The 19,976-nt window shown below is 32.5% G+C and overlaps 1 long non-coding RNA gene across 1 annotated transcript; it reads right to left on the bottom strand.

Annotated features, from left to right (window-relative positions):
- Positions 1 to 13,236: 13,236 nt before the first annotated feature.
- On the bottom strand, positions 13,237 to 14,482 carry LOC147065701 (uncharacterized). Its single transcript, XR_015071844.1, has 3 exons — positions 14,365 to 14,482; positions 13,617 to 13,771; positions 13,237 to 13,335 (listed from the first exon to the last, which is right to left on the bottom strand). It is a non-coding gene; the product is annotated as an uncharacterized LOC147065701 (long non-coding RNA).
- Positions 14,483 to 19,976: the final 5,494 nt, after the last annotated feature.

Raw genomic sequence — 19,976 nt, 5'->3', positions numbered from 1 at the left:
ATAGAGATGGGAAGAGACTGATTGAAGGTTGCTCAGATGAATGGGGGAGCGAGAGTTAATTGCTGCGTAACGGTATACAGTTAGTACAAGAGTGCAGGAGAGATGTTAACCGTCCGAGGCTCGGTGGAAGTGATGCTTGAGTACTAGGCACAATGAAAGAATGGTTATAGGCGACTCGCGTCGAGAGAATACGCTGGTCCTAAGCTTGGTGGAAGTGGTGCAATGTGATACTGAGACTGAATCTGAGGTCTGACTGAGACTGAGATAACCCATCAACTATGACTCGCTATTTATATACATGCATATTCGGTAAATTACGAGAATCAATGTTGTGTAGTTTGCAATTAGAAGATCCGCTGACAGCCGCATCGTTGTAACCCTGAGGCGTTTCGATGACAAAGCCCGATATAGTCGACCCTATTGAAGTATGTCACACTTATAGAATATGCTGATCACAGACCACCATGTATTAGTAAATTAACCCTGAATATTTTTTAAATACAACAATAATTATAAAAGATTAAAATAATATGTTTATTTCTCAACGTATTAATTTTTTCAAATCATATAATTAAAAGTTGTTTTTGTACGCTACTAGGTTTGGTTTTCATATATTAGTTCTGTATAAAAATGTATGCTATGTTTATATGCTATACTTAAATTTATGTATGTGTACACCCGATGACGATTGACATCTTTCTTATAAGTATACTTTTTGTTAAGTGCATTAAAAGGTATCGCAATGGGGCGTATCTCTATTTTTGGATCGCCAATATAGGTGGGGAGAGGAATTGAATTATTTTGGGGAATATAAAGTACAAGACCAAACAATTCTTCAGAAGCTGAAAACATTAGCTGAATACGTTTATGAGAAAATCATACTTATTTGAAATTATGCAAGTGTATCATCAAAGTCAATATCGATTTTTAAATGTACATTAATATATTATTCGCTAATATTTAGCAAAAGTATATCGCAGATCATATTTTAGCTAATTGCTAAAAATCAGAAAAAAGTACTTGTTAAATCACATATCTACTGAATATAATAAGTAAAAACGCTAACAATTCAGTTATCTAGTTAAAAAGTTTAATTAAAATACAGTCTGGTGAAGAACGCCGTAGAAAATGTGAGATCGTGCGAACGCACATAAAAACATTTCACCTAGCAATATACGTATCAAATGCACCGTGTTAAAGTGCACTTGCAGTATTTCTTGCAACGAAATTGCTTACAACAACATGCATTTAATATTAATGCTTCATTGGAGTTAATCACTTATGGCCTTATGCAGAGGGCGTAATATTCACTCTTCCATATACAGAATATAATATATATACATATATATTATATTATAGCAGTATTCATAAACTATATTTGCATGTGATACATATTATTATATCAGGCATAGTTGGCAAAAATTTAATAATAACCCGCAATTAGAAATATTCAGTTTAATACATTTTCTTATACTACATTATGATTTAAATATATAGAAGAATATATGGAAAGGAAACCAATTATTTTTTAGTTGCGAGATGTTACTAAATATTGGCCTGTAGGCATGGCCGACAGGGCTTTAACCTGGGAGCCCAAGATCTGGGGGGGTGGCGACATGATTGATCGTCCTGATAAGTGCGATAAACATTCATCACAAATTTTCTCTAAAGTGAAAAAGTCGCCTGCGGCGCATTTTAAAATGTCTAGTTCTGTGATACAATTTTTGATTATTGTATGTTGATAATGGACAACTTCATAATTCAAGTGAATTTATTTAACAATACAAAATAAAACAAATACCCTTAATTCGACCTGACACACCATAAAGAAAACGCTTATGTAAAGCATCCCACTGCTATTAAGTCTAGCGATGGGTAGGGGGCTCAGCCAAAGATCCTGACCTGGATCCGCTTCAGGATGTGGGGGCCATGCTGGTAGGTATCGAGTAATATAATCGAGTTGATTCTTCATTCTGAAGCCGTGAGTTATAGTTAACAACCTCGCGTCTGGAAAAATCACGTATTGCTTTGTTCAGCGTATGTTTGGATCCCAGTAAAAGGCGAATAATCATTTGTCGTAAAAAATAAAACTTTTAAGAAACCTATTCATTAGATGTGTGATGTTCACTTGTTTAATGGTTTATAGAGCCAACGTAGAAAACAGATAAAATAAATAATCAATATGCAATTAAATACAAATAATAGCTGATACGAAATTCTATAGCAAATATAGGAATTCAAAAGTGACACAAGTGTTTTATTACCTAATATATATATTTGTATCGAATTATATGAGAGTAAAAGCGGTTAAGTTATTAGAATAGAACAACAATATTTTTAATACATCAGCGTTTTTTTATATGTACCAATCAAGGCTGACTATATTGACGCTATGGCACTGAATTGCAAATTTCGATAATAATTATTTTAATTATTAATTATCATAGAATGCAACGCGGTTTGTTTGCAATAAATGAAGATTTTCGATTGGATATTTCGTTAAAGTAATTACCGTTTTTATTTCAATATTTAAAAATCATCACATTTTACAAACAGTTTATTATATTGCATTCGAAGTAGAAACAATAACTAACACAGCCATCGATTTTTTTCAGTTTCGAGTCACGGCCTGATTATAGTGAACATTGGTATCTAAATTTTTTGCTCTGTAGGTAATAATAGTTTTTCAAATATATTCATAATATTTTTAGAAAATAATATGATTTAAGTATATGATTTGGGTCTTTGCGAGAGTACCTTTATTCATACATAATTAAAATAATATATATTATGTAGCAATCATACCACTCAGCATTACACAAAGGTGACACACTTTAATATTATGTATGTTTTGTTTTCAAAACAAAACAATGCAGTGTAAGCAGTAGTCAGCATCTCCTCAATCATAACTATAGCAGTAAGGTTTATTATAATTTGTTTAATTGCGAAAATGTCTCTTGTAATGTAACTTCATTTGTAAAAATAGCAATGATAATCCATAACTCATCACTCGAAGCACTATTCACATAGAGTCCGGTCACTCGACACAGCGAACCGTCATTCCACTCGAGCCCAGTCTCTCAGTTATATTAATATATCGGTACATCTCCAGTCAATTCAATGATATAGTCAATTTATCAGTACATACGTACCCGCGATTATAACATCACTCTATCATTTTTATCATTGTATCTATTTATTCTAGTACCGATAAATAAACTCTCTCCTCACAAAATCTAAATAACAACAACTTTATCTTCACACACCTAGTCATCCCCGAATATGCATTAAAACAAAAAACTGCAAAATTGTAAATATTGGTTTTTAAACAGTATTGTAATTATTACAATAACTACATTAGCTGGTGACATGTAATGATGATTCATGCCTTTCAGATACAGTGACTCCAATCATATAAGATAGGATAAGTATATGTTCAGAATATCAGTCCTATGCGACATTTCTTTTACCACGGGAAAAAAACTCGACTACAAATCGCAGTCCTCAGTTTCCAATGAATACGACAAAATATTCATCAGAATCACCTCCGCCTTGCGCTACTAAGAATTTTCCAGGGTATCATAGGCCTTGGCCGAATTCAAATTAACAATACCCGATGCGGGTAGAAGAACAGTTTTTAATAAGGCATATTCTCTCAGCCGGCACAATTTTCATTTGATTAGCATCAAGTAGAGTAGTTTGCGTGCCAAAGTCTTTAATAAACCTCGATAGTAAATGCGAGGTATCCATAAAGGCATCTAGAAAAAAAAATATAACTACATTAGCATAGTGGTATATGCGACATCCTAAAAGATAATATATACTTCTGCATCTTATAATTTTAGAGTATATCAGAGTAAACGAGGTCCTGGAAGAATCAAATCAAATCAAATTTATTTATTTATTTTACATATAATGAACATAACAAATTACAAATTCAAAGCGTTCACGACATGACATAAAATAAGTGTTAATAATTTTTAAAAATAAAAATACAGAGAAGTGTAAGTTAATGATACAATAAGTAATAAAATAAGAAAAGAAATAAACTAAATAACAAAAATAACAAAATAAAAGTAGATGGAAGCACACAGAGTGAACTTTGATAGGCACAGGGCCTAAAAACTAATAAAATAACGTCCACCTAAATTCATTTTCACGTAAGTGGAATATATCAATATCCGAAGCGATTTCATTAAACATGGTTATTGCCCTCCCAATTGGCATTACTAATGGCAGGTTAGTTCTGCACCGTGGGAGAACAAACAACGGATGCCCTCGATTCCTAAGGTAATTATCAGAGACACACAAGCCAACACCACCAAGAATGGCAGAGTTCACATTTACGCCACGTATAAATCTGAAAAAATATGTAGCTAAATAAAGATCCCTTCTAAATTTTAAGCTACAGTATGTAAGAATCCGTCGGAAATCAGTCGGATAGAGCCACGGATAATATCCATACAGCCGAAAGTAAAGGAGTCTTAAAATTTTCTTTTGGACTTTCTCCACCATTAGACCGTACTTCAACTGATGCGGGGCCCAAACAATAGACCCACTCTCAAGTCTGCTTCTATAAGGAGTTATAGAGAATTTTTAGTACCGTAACATCCGAAATGACCCGGGAAGTACGCAAGACAAAGCCCAACATCAGAAGAAGAATATCCTGGCTCAAGAATCGATCAGACTGATGTAAGCCCAATACTCCATCCATATTTAGAGCGGCGACAGACGAAGAAAAAATAACCGGAATTATCACCGGCATCCGATAACAGATATGGTACAGAAATAGTATTGACAATCACGGATACATTCAGGTTTGAACAAATCATAAAATAGTTTTGTGTTTTCACTGGGAATAGAATTCGTAACTTACAGTACGCTAGCAAGAATCTTACGTATTAGGGTCGTATGCATGAGATTCTCAAATACTTTATAGGCTATATATTGCTCATTTGTATGCATGAGTGCAAATGTAATCCGTTGTTTAGCGACGTCACGATGTGACGTCATAATGTATCATGGCATCTGAATAATGGCAAACTTATAAAATTTCATTCTCCGACCATTAATTTAAAATTTTGAAATTGTAAATGTGTCTGAAAGTGTGCGAACGGTAACATATAAATTTAATAATTATACATGAATAAATATTATGAACTTTAAATAATTTATCAGTTATTTTTATCACATTTATTTTATAATTCTACTGTACGAAAGGATAGAGTATTGCCACTTAACATTTCCATTTGGTGGCAATACATACATATGACTAACTTCAGTTCAATCACTTCTGTTATGAGATGTCAAAACAGAATAAGAATAAATGACAGAAATGCAAATAGATTTAGATAATAATATGTTATGATCTCTGTATAATATTATCATTTATACCAATCACCGTATGACACTATTGATGTTACCAGTGTATTTGAGAGTTATGCCTTGTTTATTACAGTTATCATACAATAATTAACTAGGTAGGTAGGTACCATAATTTTGAAGAATGCAGAATGCTTCCAATTGCATATTATTTTAATACCAGATACAGCAGTAGGTATCTATCTTTGCCGTCGTTTAGCGGAGGTATTTTATCGTAATCTTACGTAAATCCATAATTATCTCTCCATGAGAAATACTGCGTTTTGTAATCGAAATACGAGGCATTGTATCAGTTACCTACTATCTAGATTATAGACTATGGATCAAAAATTATATGTATTTTGTAAACAGCACGACTAGGAACTATTTTTAAAGTTCGCAAATGTTTTACAGAGTCTATAAAATATACGAGGGCCTCAAGCAAACGTTTGTTGTATTGAATGCATTATTAAAATGACATTTGAAAGTGACAGATAAAGCAGCCATTTTGAATGATGTGTGACGTCCGATTATTTACGTAATAAATAGTGCTATACGCTATATGGTGGAACATCGGTTAAATAGCTTATAAAGAATTTGGTAATCTCATACATACGGCCCTTAGATAACAAGGTTTACGATTGTATTATGACAATAGTACTGAATATCTGAAACATCACTAATAGATACAACTAACAGACTCCGTACTATTATTATTGCACCGTATCTCGAGTGGCACTCAACCCCAGAGCGTGTCACGTCGTAAGCGCAGAGTGTTGGCATGATTCATTGTTGCCCGACCCCTGAATAGAATGGGACTCAAATTGCGCTCGGCCCCCAATCTTCACGACCCGGAAAGGTCGCGCGCTGGACACTATAAACTAACTGTGAGATGATTGCTTCAACGGCAGAATATTCCGAGCACTGCGGTTGACTCCGGACATCGAAACTTTTTGTTGACACGTTATCATTTGTTTTTGAGTTAGTGTCAATTGAAATATATTACGATTGTCTGTTACTAACTATTACTTCGTCTACTAACGTCAACTGATTAACTTAGAACTTATTTCTGAATTAATTATTTGAACTAAATTCGTCATATATTTGACGTAAGTATTAAACTTTTTTAATTCCGTTTGTAACAATATTATTAAATTATTTAAATTCTGATAGAGTATATAAGTTTTTTTCTGTCAAAGTATATGAGCTTGAAGAATTAGTAAAAAATGTATATACTTATATATTACACATTACATTATCATGTTCGGTCGTAGGTTGCTCGTATAGGCCTTCACATAGTGGAGATTGTATTAACAGTTTTTTAGTTACTTATTCAAAGTATTAGGTCCATACTCCGACTCCAAGCACACATTGAAAAACAATATTTGAATTTTTCGAAATCTAGGATTTGACCCCATAACACTACAAGCGGGTTCGTTGCCGCTCACGTTGATTGAGCAATCGCGTGGCCAGTCCAGCTCTACATCTAAACCACTTGCCACGTCAGACATGCAGCGGGTAAATAACCCATGTAGCAACGCTGCAGTGCAAATAGAGGATTAGCCGTGGAATGAATATGTTAATAGTAAACTTAAATTACAATATATTATTTAGTATGCATCCAATGAAATGGATCAGTGTTATTCAATTTTTCATTACTAAACTTTGACCAAACTCCGCTGGCAATCAACTTTATATTTACTTACTTACACTGGCCTTACAGACCAGTCAGGGCCATGGCCAACTGCACAACCATTCTCAGCCTCTCTGCGTCCCTCTTGATGTTATCCGCCCATCTTCTCGGGGGGGTGAGTGCTTACAGGCGTTTCTCCATAAGCTTTGTGGATAGCTCTAGATCCATGGCATCTAACAACGTGACCGGCCAATCTGAGTTTTCTCGTCCTAAAGACATTGACTATTTTGAGCTTAAATTGTTTGCAAAGCTCAGCATTCGACTCCTTTGGTTCTTGTACCTCATAATATCAATAAATAAAATGTAACACAAGTATTAAGTGACCAAATTTCGTACCTGATTATTCTTTGATTTTGTGACTTTGGAGCAGTGACGTCCCGTGTGTGTAGGAAGACTGAGCGTCGCTTGTGAGCGGCAGTTACTCGAAGGGCGGCAAATCGAGGAGAATTATTTGGAATAAATAGAAATAGCTACCTAAACTTAGTAATAACGAAAATATCTCTCCATTAAAAAAAATCAGCTCACTGGTTTTATCGGGTTTGCGATATCTAGTTTACTTCCATTGCCCTTCGACATACTTGGTGACCAGAAATGACACGTGCAAATTTTTGAATAATTAGTCTAATATTTTATTAGTAATGTATCCATACAACACATTTTTTAGATAATGGACTCATGAAAGGATGATAAAAATACTATATAAAATGAGGCGGCTATTTGGTGCTGCCTAGGGGCGGCATTTTATCTAGGGACGTCACTACTTTGGAGTGATAGTTGCAAGACATTATTTTAATTATAAAAAAATCTAGCATTTTTTCATGCCCATCAGCATATTTTCTTACTTTATCTGGCATATTTCTTTGAAACACCGTAGACAACATTGATTACAATATTAATATCGATAATACGATAAAGTATATTGACTGAATATTAATATGGACGATTGTTAAACAATAATTAATAAAACAATAATGTTTAATTCAAATCCTTTGTTTAGCTATTCTGAATGATGATAATAATAATACATTCAAAATAAACGCTGCATGTTGTCATTATCAATACCATATTGTTTTATAAACTACGCATTCACCTCCATATTTGTATTTTGAATATTGAAATAAAATTGTTTTAATTTGAACTCGTTGGATTGTAAAGTAAATTAAAATTGACGCTGTACGTCAAAGGAACGGGAACTCAATTATTGAATACCCAATTACCCGACATACTGTGATCAACTTCAAATACTTCATATATACCTATATAATATGTAACTACTTGTAGTTAAATGCAACAGCGTGGCTATTCCAACCCGTTAACACGATAACATGTTTTCGTAATTCGTATTGATCCTAAATAACACACATATTATCATTCGAGTCAATAGTGTATACTAGGCGGTTATCTTAATGTTACAACACTAACTATATTGCTTCCATTTCTTATGACACTTTATCAGGAATACGAAGGCTTATACTTAGGGAATCCAATCCCGAGACAAAATTCTGATCCCGGGATTTCGGGATTACAATTCGACAATCCCGGGATTGGCATTTTTTCCATTGTTCATATAAAATTTTTAGATTTACAAATAAAATTGATAAAATCGGTCAAAAATAAATCTAGTATAATTTATACTATTTAAGACATTTATTGATAATATTGTAAACGTTCAATCTTGGAAATACATAAGTTCAATGGAGTAAATAATATTGTAATATAAATAATAATGTGAATTTAATATGAGATTGCTGTTTCTGATAGTAAATACTTAATGAATGGGTTAGTGAGATTAAAAATAATTGTCTACTTATGGCCTTTCCGCTCAAATAATAAACTGCCGTGAAACGTTTGAGATCATGGCGGAATTACTTTGTTAATAGTGCGAAGCATTGTTTTTTTACAATATTTCTCATTTTTATTAATTTATGTGAAAAAATAAAATAAATCGGCAACTTACACATGAGTATACATCAAACTTCATTCAAACTCAGTTTGTTTCTAATGTAGTTATTTGTTATTAAAAGTATTTTTTCTGTTATATTTTCGTTTTTATTTTATTTTCCATAAAAATTGATAAAAAAATTAATCCCGACAGTTTTGGGATTATGTTTATCAATCCCAGGATTCATAGGTATTGAAAACAGCTCGGGATCCCGGGATTGGAATCCCTACTTATACTGGAATGAATGAAGTTTTCATTAAATACTTCGCATAAGTAAAAAAAACTGCTTCCATGCACATCCAAAAGTCGAAAAAATATATAGTAATATACTGTTATTTAAGGTGATCATCGTTTGCAAATGAAACATATAGTAATTTGATTTTTTCAACAGATTTTTGTTTTTTACGAGAAATGAATATTAATCACTTGCTTAACACACTATGGGCTCAAACATACATCAAAATTTTTTTTTCAGATCCAGTATTCGAATCCGGGACCCTCGATATTATAAGCCGACGTGTAACTGCTCCGTCATCATTGGTAACAAACATCTGTTAAAATAACCTCCACTCTGTGGAGATCCATATGTATTTATTTAAGAAAACAAAACATTGTGGACATAGCAAATCAAAATTCAAGACGTACACAACATGAGATTAACATTATAACAAATATTACACGCACAAGAAAGAAGAAGAGAATATAGAAAATAATAATAATAAGAATAACAAAAAAAAATCAAAACATACTAAGTACTCTATATATGTATAATTTATACAAAAAAATAAAATTTTTAAAACAAAAAACATACAATTTTATACAGAAAAATAAAATTTCGAATACAAAATACATATCACGTTACCAAAAATATATACGTCTTTGAGGAGCGCATTTACTAGTATTGCACCTCTTGTTAATGGTGCCTAATAGGCTTGACACGACGAAACGGTTCCGATCCAGAATAAATCATGGCTGCAACCACGTAAATAATTGACAGGAGCATGTAAATTTAAATTCATTAGGATACCATGATTGGAAACCATCCCTCGCGATAACCAGCAAAAGTGTTTCAAAAGTTTCAAGAGAGTGAAAAGTAAGCATGCCTTGTAGAAAGGAAGTCGGAAAATAATCATTTGACGAATTATTATCGAAAGGAAAATAGTTATATGTCTTAAAATAAAGACATAGAAGAAATTTCTTCTGGACGCGTTCTAAAATAATCTTATAGGAAACCTCATAAGGACACCATTTTCAAGAATATTCAAAAATATACGCACTAATGCGACGTAGAGTGAGTTATGATGCTCTTAGAATCGAACATGTTATATACTTATATAGTAAAAATATAATTTGATTGTAATATCCATAAATATTCGAAAACCCGGTTATTAAAATAGTCAAGCGATATTACCTGCACAAACATGGGTTAATATCAGTGTAGTGTCTAAAATATGACTTATTATTTATATTTCTCCATATTATATTCACAAAACAAAAAAATCTATATATTTGGTAGTTTACTATTATAATAAAAATCGGCAATTTATAATTATTGTACGCCCATAGTGTATTGCATAAATATTGTATGCAGTTATTGCATTCGATTTGAATGCATTTTCATATTTAATAACTAGCCTATAAATATTTCTAAAAGTGATTTTTAGCTTGGCATATTTTACCATACACCACTCGGCATTATTTTGGTTTATGTGTAATATAATTCGAATACATTGAATTGAAACTAATGCTTGTTATTGAATAATTAATTTTACTAAAAGTATTACGCATAGAAAACCTAACCTGAAAGAGGCCAATACTTTCAGTTATTCCATATCCACCCGTCGTATATATTATTTTCATGGCTTCATGGAATTTTATTATAATATATAAAACATTTATATAACATGTTATGCAAAGTTTAAAAATATTTGTGTCTATTACTAGGTAAAGTTGATATTAAAATCTTAACTTGAAATCATTGGTATTTTATCCAGATTTCTTTCAAACAGAGTGCAACGGTCAACAGTTTACGTAAGTAAACCCTCATGAAATAATTCTAATATTTGAGCAAATGTATATTATGATGATATTAATAATCATTTTCCAAAACACATCTAACTGTGAAAATTGTGGTGTAATCAATTCATTTCATTTGTTTCGAATATTCTATATTTAAATTGTGATGCCGTGATACTTTTTAATACGTGCAATGACTCTTATTTATTTTATGTCCGTTTACTTCAGGGGATTATACCCTGCCGCAGTTAAAGAAGTGGTTCTCAAAAAAAAATGTCTTAAAAATTCAAATTAGTATATTTCTGTCAATTCTAAATCGTATAACGGATCACAGTTTTTGATCTTCTCTTTGCAATGTCGCTTTGAAATTAAATATTCGCAAAACCTTTGCAGAACATTTTCAAAAAAACATGAGCCGTGTTTGCGAACGATTTCGCGCATAAAGTGATTTAATTTCGCATAGCACGCGCGTATAAAGAGAGCACACGTTTATATTATGACGAACTCGTCAAATTTTGCGTTTGAGCTTTATGAAAATGATATTTACTTACTAGAGCTTTTTAACCCCCCCGGCATGCTGTTTATGCCGTGCATATATTATATTAAGCGTCTATTAGTGCTTTTATATATGAGTGAAAATGAACCACTTCATATTAATGCCATCAAAATTATAATTCATACGAGGGTGGAATCATTATTTAATTAACTCAATTTATACAATTTTAAAGTGCGATACCGATCTCCATACGTCATTGCGAATTGGAAAAATAGCATGCAACAAAAAATATCTGACCAAAATTAATATTTATTTACTTATAATTCAAATTCAAAGCTTCATATTATATTCATTATCATTTATAAGGTAGGGGTTTTTACAAACACTTCAACTACCTATTCATAATTTGTTTGTTTTATTTGTTATTGTGATCCTTGACTTAATAAGTAGGTGATAAAGTTTTTACCAACTTATTGTTTTAATTTCTTATATAAGTTAGAGTTAGTTTTATTCGTTGTTAGTATCTATTTGCCTTTTGGTTTGAAGATGACGAAAGGCAAAATCCGAGTCGCAAAAAACGACTTAAATGGAATAGTACAAAACTTAAATCCATTAGAATATAATTATATATTGAAACCTCAGAATTAACGTTTCTTTTTTTAACAATACTACTTAAGGCGATGTCTTCGGCCTAAATAACACATATAATGTGACTTTTACGCCATCTATTTATATTTAAAGGCATCTACCATGAATTTCTAAAAATCTGTTACTAAAAACTTTGGTCAGTTTCAATCAGATGGCAGTGAGTTACCATAACTAATTTTAAAAGTAAATTAAAGTTGCCAATGGAATGGAATTCTAGATGAATAAAATTGCTAGACAAAAATTCATTTACATATTATTATTTAAGAATATAATAATATATTCTAATATAACCACTTGAGACCCGAGGGAGAACCAGCCATCAAAAAAAATATTTCTTTGATTTTATGGAAGAGAAGTATTAGTCTATTGACAAAAAAAATTTTTTTACGTTTTTTTTATTTTATAAAGTAAAATATACTATATGCACATACCAGGTAACACTGCAGATGAATATTACCTACTCTATAAACTTAGGGAAGGTAAAGAAAACAACTTGTCATAGGAATGGTCAATTTTAATAGAACATTACACAATAAAAACAATACAAAAACATTATAAATAAGATAATTAAATATATTTACACTTTAAATTAGTTAAAATTATGAAATAAAACCCTAAATAATATGTACTTTAAAATTGCTTTGAGCTGCATCCTATACTGTGTGATACAGCTCAAAGCAAAATTTTGTGCACACGTATATATTGCATTTTATGCAAATATACCTGGTGCGGGACTTGCATCCAGGGTATCTGCACACGGATGCTGAATGGTGGCCAACGCTGTCCAAACGTACCTCAGCGATCGGTTGGGGGAAAACCGTTCTCCTGCGAGCTGGTGGCTCTGTGTCTACCTGCGATGTCGACATGTTTCTTGGCCGACCTCGTGCTGGCAGTGTTAAAATGTTGGCTACCCGATCTTCATACCGAATCATAGCTTTCGCTAATCTGATTCAGTACGACAACAGTCTCATAATATCCTTTCGGGGTACATTTTCTAGTTTACAATTCCGCATATACATTAGCCAACAGTTTACTACCGCCAAGTCCACAAAGTGGTTAAAAACCCTCACAGGCCATTTTCATGTCTTCATCGCAGTCCTGTAATAAGCAATTATCCGATCGCCGACATGCCCTCTCGCCAACAAATCTTCCTCCAATTCCGGACCAGCATTCGGCATACTGAAACAATAGGAAAAAAAAATTATTACATAATCCATATTTCCTCATTAATTCAAGTATTTAGCAGTAAAAATACAAATAATGATGGGTAATAATATGTTTTGATTGAAGTTTACTATTCAAACCATCAACTCCTCATTCGAGACAATCGCTACATCATGTGTACAAGATGTAATGAATTCTTGTTTTTATGCCAAAGCATGTATTGAAAATGAATCTAGTGTATGACCGGATGGTATATAAAACCAATAAATATATTATTAAGAAAATTGTAAACCTACCATTTTGTGAGCCAGGGAAGCACCCTGGATTGTGATGTCGAAGGTTGTAAATGTCGAATGTAAATGTCGTCGCTGTTGTCGGACTCGTAACCGTCGCCGACTTCGCAGTCTGTCGTCCAATATTTCGTCGAGTTCATCAGTATTAAAAGATTTATCTATATGTAAACAAAAAAACATAACCTAATTACATTCATATACTCGTGTCAAACTTATCACTGTAGATAACGTTTTCAATTTACGATTATGTTGTATTAAAAACACGGACACGTGTTTGAAAGCACATAAAATATTTGATTATAATCAATCATTGATTACATTGTATAAGCATTGTGAATAATTATAATGATGATTATGAGATACATTTTCGAGTCAAGTTTCAGTAATTTTGAATGAAATTAAAATTTTATTTTATTAAATTCGGTTCTACAATCATAATATGCGAATGAAAGAAATTCACTATCTATTAGATAATTTACAAAACGTACAAGATGGGCTCGATGACATTTGTCATAAACATAACCTCAAACTAACGTAAAGTATTTATAATTTTACGAAAACGATGAGTCTACGCCTAAAATAATATATATTGATGATAAATGCATGATGGTGATTGAAAATACAGTATATGTAACTCTTTTCAATAATTTTTGAATGTTTGTTTGACAATCAAAACTGCGTGACATAGTTTGTCATTTTGATGTAGGTACGATAATAATATTATTTATTATACACTGAAAAGTTTACTTACTTGACAAAAATGTTACTGATGAGTCGATTCCTTCCTGTTTTCAAACAATATACCTAATAATGGCCAAATAAAGAAGAATTGTCATAAATCCGATATTAGATCGAGAGCACGAATGCTACCATAGACTAATGCTACCATATGTTAAAATGCGAGATTTGTTTATTTTGTTGATTATTTTTATCATAAATAATGATAAAAAAAACAGTTGTAATTTAAGCAAATACTAATTGCAAATAATTCGCAGTTTCAAATTTTGAATATAGGCAGGTTTATACGTAAATTAAGTTAATATTGTAATTTCAATTATTAAGTTATTTTTATTCATATGGCAATTTCGCCTCAAACTGATAAACTGATTTTTGTCAAATGCAGAGAAATGTTATTTTGTCTTGTCTATGTGTGAGTTTCATTTTCAACGTCATGTTATGGTATGTGTGTTTTGTATGGAGATATTTTGTTTCCAAATAATTCCACAACGGCAGCACCATACAGACAAACATGTTGCCAATTTGAGCAATTATTATGGTTTCGATTTCTATCGATTCGTTAATATACAAAAATACAAGATTCAATTTAAATAACTGCCGTAAAAATTAATAAATAATATTTTTAATAGAAACGCTAAGCGTTATTCGCGATAAATTGCGTGTAAGCCGAGATTTTTCGATTTTAATTGCGTGCTTTCTAACCTCTAAATCGATGTTTTTTAAATTTGAAAAAAAAGATATACCTAAGGATATAATAAATTCCAATTTTCGCTTAGCGTTTCCCTGGGTAATAGATTTACGTACATTTTTATCGTAATTTTGATAATAAATCTTATGTCATTCATTCTTACCACCCGATAGAAATGTAACGAATTTGACACTTATTTTTGGTATATAGAACTCCATGATACTTCTTAATTTTTTATTTTATTTTTCTCATTACTTTTGAATATATATTTACCGATTAATAAACTTTTCTAGCTATTTTTCGATAACAACTTTACCTAGAGACATCACCTTAATACATCTAATTTACAAATCTTGATAATTACGAGCGCTTTACTAAATATTATTTTAAATATTTAGATGATATTGATTCATACAAATAAACGAGGCAAAAACTAGATACATGCCTGTCTATGTCACACTATGTCACACCACGAGAAGGCGCGCCTAAGTTAGATATTGGTGCATACAAGTTTGATACGGTCGACAGTTTCATATACCTTGGTTCTCTTGTAACTCGACATAATGATATTACAAAAGAAATCAACAAGATAATCATGTCTGCGAATAAATGCTACTTTGGCCTGTTAAGACATTTTAAGTCCCACATACTATCTCGTCGAACTAAAAGCACTCTTTATAAAACACTTGTAAAGCCAGTGCTCACCTACGCATCGGAAATCTGGACATTAACTCTGCAAAATGAACGAGCTCTAAACATTTTTGAAAAAAAAATTGTCAGCCGTATATATGGACCAATCAGGGACGGCACCAATTGGAGGAGAAGATATAATGCTGAGCTCTACGGGCTGTACGAAGATTGCAGCGCAGTTCAATCAATTAAGATTGGGAGACTGTGATGGCTAGGTCATGTGCACCGTATGAATGACAATGAACCGGCAAAGAGAGTGATGTCCAGCAATCCAATAGGGCGTAGAAGAAGAGGCAGGCTAAAGATTCGCTGTTTGGATGAAGCTGCCAGTGATTGCCGTATTCTGGGGGTACTGGATAGGGACAGGTGAAGGAAGCTGTTGGAGGAGGCCAAGACCCACACCGGGTTATCGCGCCTCTGATGACGATGAGATAATATTGAAAGCCTTTATGTTTGTGCTTATATATCAATTTTTGTCTCTCCTGTAAAATTTACATCGATACGACAGTAAATAAACAGTAGGAAGTGGTGAGTAGGTATCAACCGAATGAAATTTGTAGCATCGTCGTTGATTCGTTACGCTTTGCCTCAGGAAACAGTATAGGTTCTAATTAATCGCATTCACCAAGATGAAGGGATAGATTCGTAGGGCTAAGTGGATCCATTATTTAAGTGGCATTATCGGCCCCTACGAATGCCTTGGGCCCAATACGTTACCGGAAAATGAAAGACGCTGAAATATCGGTGCGTATCCACAGCTGTCAACTTCGGAGGTGTTGAGGGCTAAAGGGGTTTGATATATCACTTTAAAACTGACTTTATAATGCTGTATATCAATATCGAGGAATCGTTATTCTGTCGTAGTAAGTAAAATTACCATTACGCCATAAAACAAAACCACATGATAAAAATAATATATTTTAAAACTATCAATATCATTATAATTGTGATATATTATACGAGTTAAAGTGAAATTTAAATTAAAAGGATAAGCTAGAAATAATTTTTACATTACCACATGAAGAGTGAAATTCCAAAATGTACTTAGTCTTATATAATGATTTTGACATAATTATCTTTTTATTGATTACTTAACAAATTTACTGTCTACACCAGGGGAGGGCAAACTGCGGCCCGCGGGCCGCATGTGGCCCGCCGGGTATTTTTTTGCGGCCCGCCATCATTAATTGTACTTCTGATTACGAATAACTTTTTTATATATTTTTTAAAAAATATTAACAATAGATGAAAATTTGAAGAATTTGTTGTTTCGTTAATGTATTATCTCTATGTAACCACTATTTTCTATGTTGAACATTGTGACACATTTCAATACTTTTAACTCTGCGTTGCAAGGAAAAAAAATATATGCCCACGATATGGTGAAGAGTTTGAATGGATTTCAATTAAAACTCAAGTTGTTCCTTCGACAAATATCGAATAAGAACGTGGGCCACTTTCCAACTTTGAAGTTGCTGAATATACCAGAATATAAATTTGAAGAATATGGTAAAATTATTAAAGCTCTGAATGACGATTTTTTACAAAGATTTGGTGACTTCCGAAAAATTGAGACAAGTTTAGCAACAGTACGCGATCCATTTTCAATAGATATTGATAGTGTACTGACAGAGCTACAACTTGAGATTATTGGTCTGCAGTGTGACACTGATTTAAGAGAATTGCATCGTCGTGAAGATATATTCAAATTTTACAATGCCCTTAATTCAGACAAATTCGAACAACTTAAAGATCATGCAAGAAAAATGTTCGTTGTTTTTGGATCAACCTATATATGTGAACAAACATTTTCGATCATGAACCTCAATAAAAATTCTTTACGATCAAATATCTCCGATGCCCATTTACAAGCAGTTTTGAAAATATCAACCACAAAATTAGCACCTGAATTTGAAAAAATGTACAACACTTTCATTATTCTCATTATTTTTTTTGTAATGCTTATTTTTCGTGATAATAAATAGTGTATAATATCTAAAAATGGTATTTTACTTGCGGCCCGCCGCTCATTTTGAATTCTTGAATTTGGCCCTCCATCCAAAAAGTTTGCCCGCCCCTGGTCTACACTATACAATATACTATACAATACTATCATGTTTGAAGATTTTAAATAAAATGTAGAGACTCACGTGTTACGAAAAAAAATAGCAATTAAAATTATTTTAGATGTCATATTATTATAAAACCGTTTTAGGCTTTCACGGTTGTTTTTTAGCGTAGTTTTTGGGTTTCCACCCTGTGTCCTTTCTTCTTTACTCGACGTTTCGGGTTTCTGGAGATGATATATCTTAAAAATTGCCTCTGCAACAAGCCCAAAACGTTGAGTGAAGAAGGAAAGACACACGGTGGAAACCCAAAAATCTACTACGATATTATAAAACCGATTCAAAAACTGAGTTTTTTTTAAGTTATGCTTCAAACGTAGTTACGTCTGTATGTAGTGAATTTTGGAACAAAATAGGGTACTTAAGCTTGTTTTATTTTAAAATATGACTGTGTAATAGAATTTTGGCATGTAAATATTTTTTGGGATGACTCTTGATTGAAAAATAATTGTTTTAAAATAATAAAAAATAGATCTCAACACATTTTATCAGATTCTATCAAAAAATGAAAATGTGCGAAGAAATTAATTTAATTTCGCCACAATTAGATCAGACATACATAGCTTAGTGATCAGAGAACATAGGCGTGAACCCCAAGGAGCGCGTGTTCGAACCGGCTGGGTGTCGTATTTTTTTTCAAAACTTTGTTTCTAGTGATTTTGTATTTGTCACAGGTGTTTTCTAAACACATAACAATGTGCTATATTGGTAAATAAATCAATCATTTAGAACAATTTCTTTTTCTACAGAAACACAACAATAATCAATTGCACGTTGTTATCGGTAGAATCAGAAAGTAGCCCAGCAAATCATCCATTTCCAAAGCCGAGTAATCAATTTACGATAAAGGAGGAATAATCTGCTCTATTAGTCATGAATTTCTGTGAATGAATTGGCAAAGCTCAGATTTATTATTGCCAGGATGATCTATGCACGGTATTAATGAATAATATAGCTATTATTCGGAAGATTGGATAAAAGACCTGTCATTTAGTAATATCTTTTGAGTATTAGTATAGTGAAGAATAGCATAACTGAGGATTAAAAAATATTGATTTGAATAGGATCATGGTTTCTTAAAGTGAGCGCTGGAGGGACCTGCTGGCATTTAAAGTTTCAGTTACAGTAAGACGACGTTTAGAAGGATGTGGGTAAATAATAAATATAAGGCGCATCCTTTCGTTATTTATTATTTTTAATTTTACTGATTTGACTAAATATTAAAATAACAGTTAGTAAAAATAATAATAATAATAATAGGAATGGAGCTATCGCACTCAGACTCTCCCGACTTATTATTCAAGTCCAAATTTAGCAATCAAAATGTAGTCCAAATTTTTACGGATGGAAGCAAAATTCCCGATTCACCTTCAGTAGGTGTATCAGTGTTCTTCCCCCAATCCAACACGTCGGTTGCCAAAAGTATCCACAGATTCACTTCCATCTATACAGCAGAGTGCTTAGCCTTATGCGAAGCCACTAAAATTGCACTTAATTACAAAAATAAAAATATCAACATTTTCACTGACTCCTTAAGTCTGATTCACTCGCTCGAAAATCCAAATTTCAGCATCAAAACTAATGACTACATTCTTAATATTAGAACCAACATTTCCAAATTTAGCAATAGTAACGAACACGGTACAAATATACAGATATACTGGATTCCAGCACATAAAGGAATTAATGGCAATGAAATTGCTGATCAATTGGCAAAAAAATCTGTAAAATACCCATCAGAAAATATAAGAATTCCATACACAGATTTTAAAGCCCAGTTTAAACAAACAATGAGCGAACATAACGGTAAATATTTAGAAAATCTTGGGAAAGAAAAGGGAACACACTACTATCAAAACTTTTATAGTAGATCTCCTAAAACTTGGTTTAGTAAACATTGTTAAATAAAGCGAGATGTAATAGTGACAATAGCTAGAAGCAGGACAGGGCATCACAGTCTCAACGAATCATTGTACAAAATTAAAGTGGTAGATAGCCCTCAGTGTCAGTGTGGACATCCCATTCAAGATCTTAACCACATTGTCTGGCAATGTGATGCCTATGGCCAGGAGAGAGAAGTGTTATTGAATAAGTTGGGGAAATGCAGGTTATACCCTCCTT

This window comes from Rhyacophila brunnea, unplaced genomic scaffold (assembly GCF_057557595.1).
Source record: "Rhyacophila brunnea isolate RB1 unplaced genomic scaffold, BYU_Rbru_1.0 scaffold_6, whole genome shotgun sequence".
Lineage (NCBI taxonomy): Eukaryota > Metazoa > Arthropoda > Insecta > Trichoptera > Rhyacophilidae > Rhyacophila > Rhyacophila brunnea.
The sequence above is the reverse complement of the archived record's forward strand: the minus strand, read 5'-3'. Positions and strand labels throughout refer to the sequence as shown.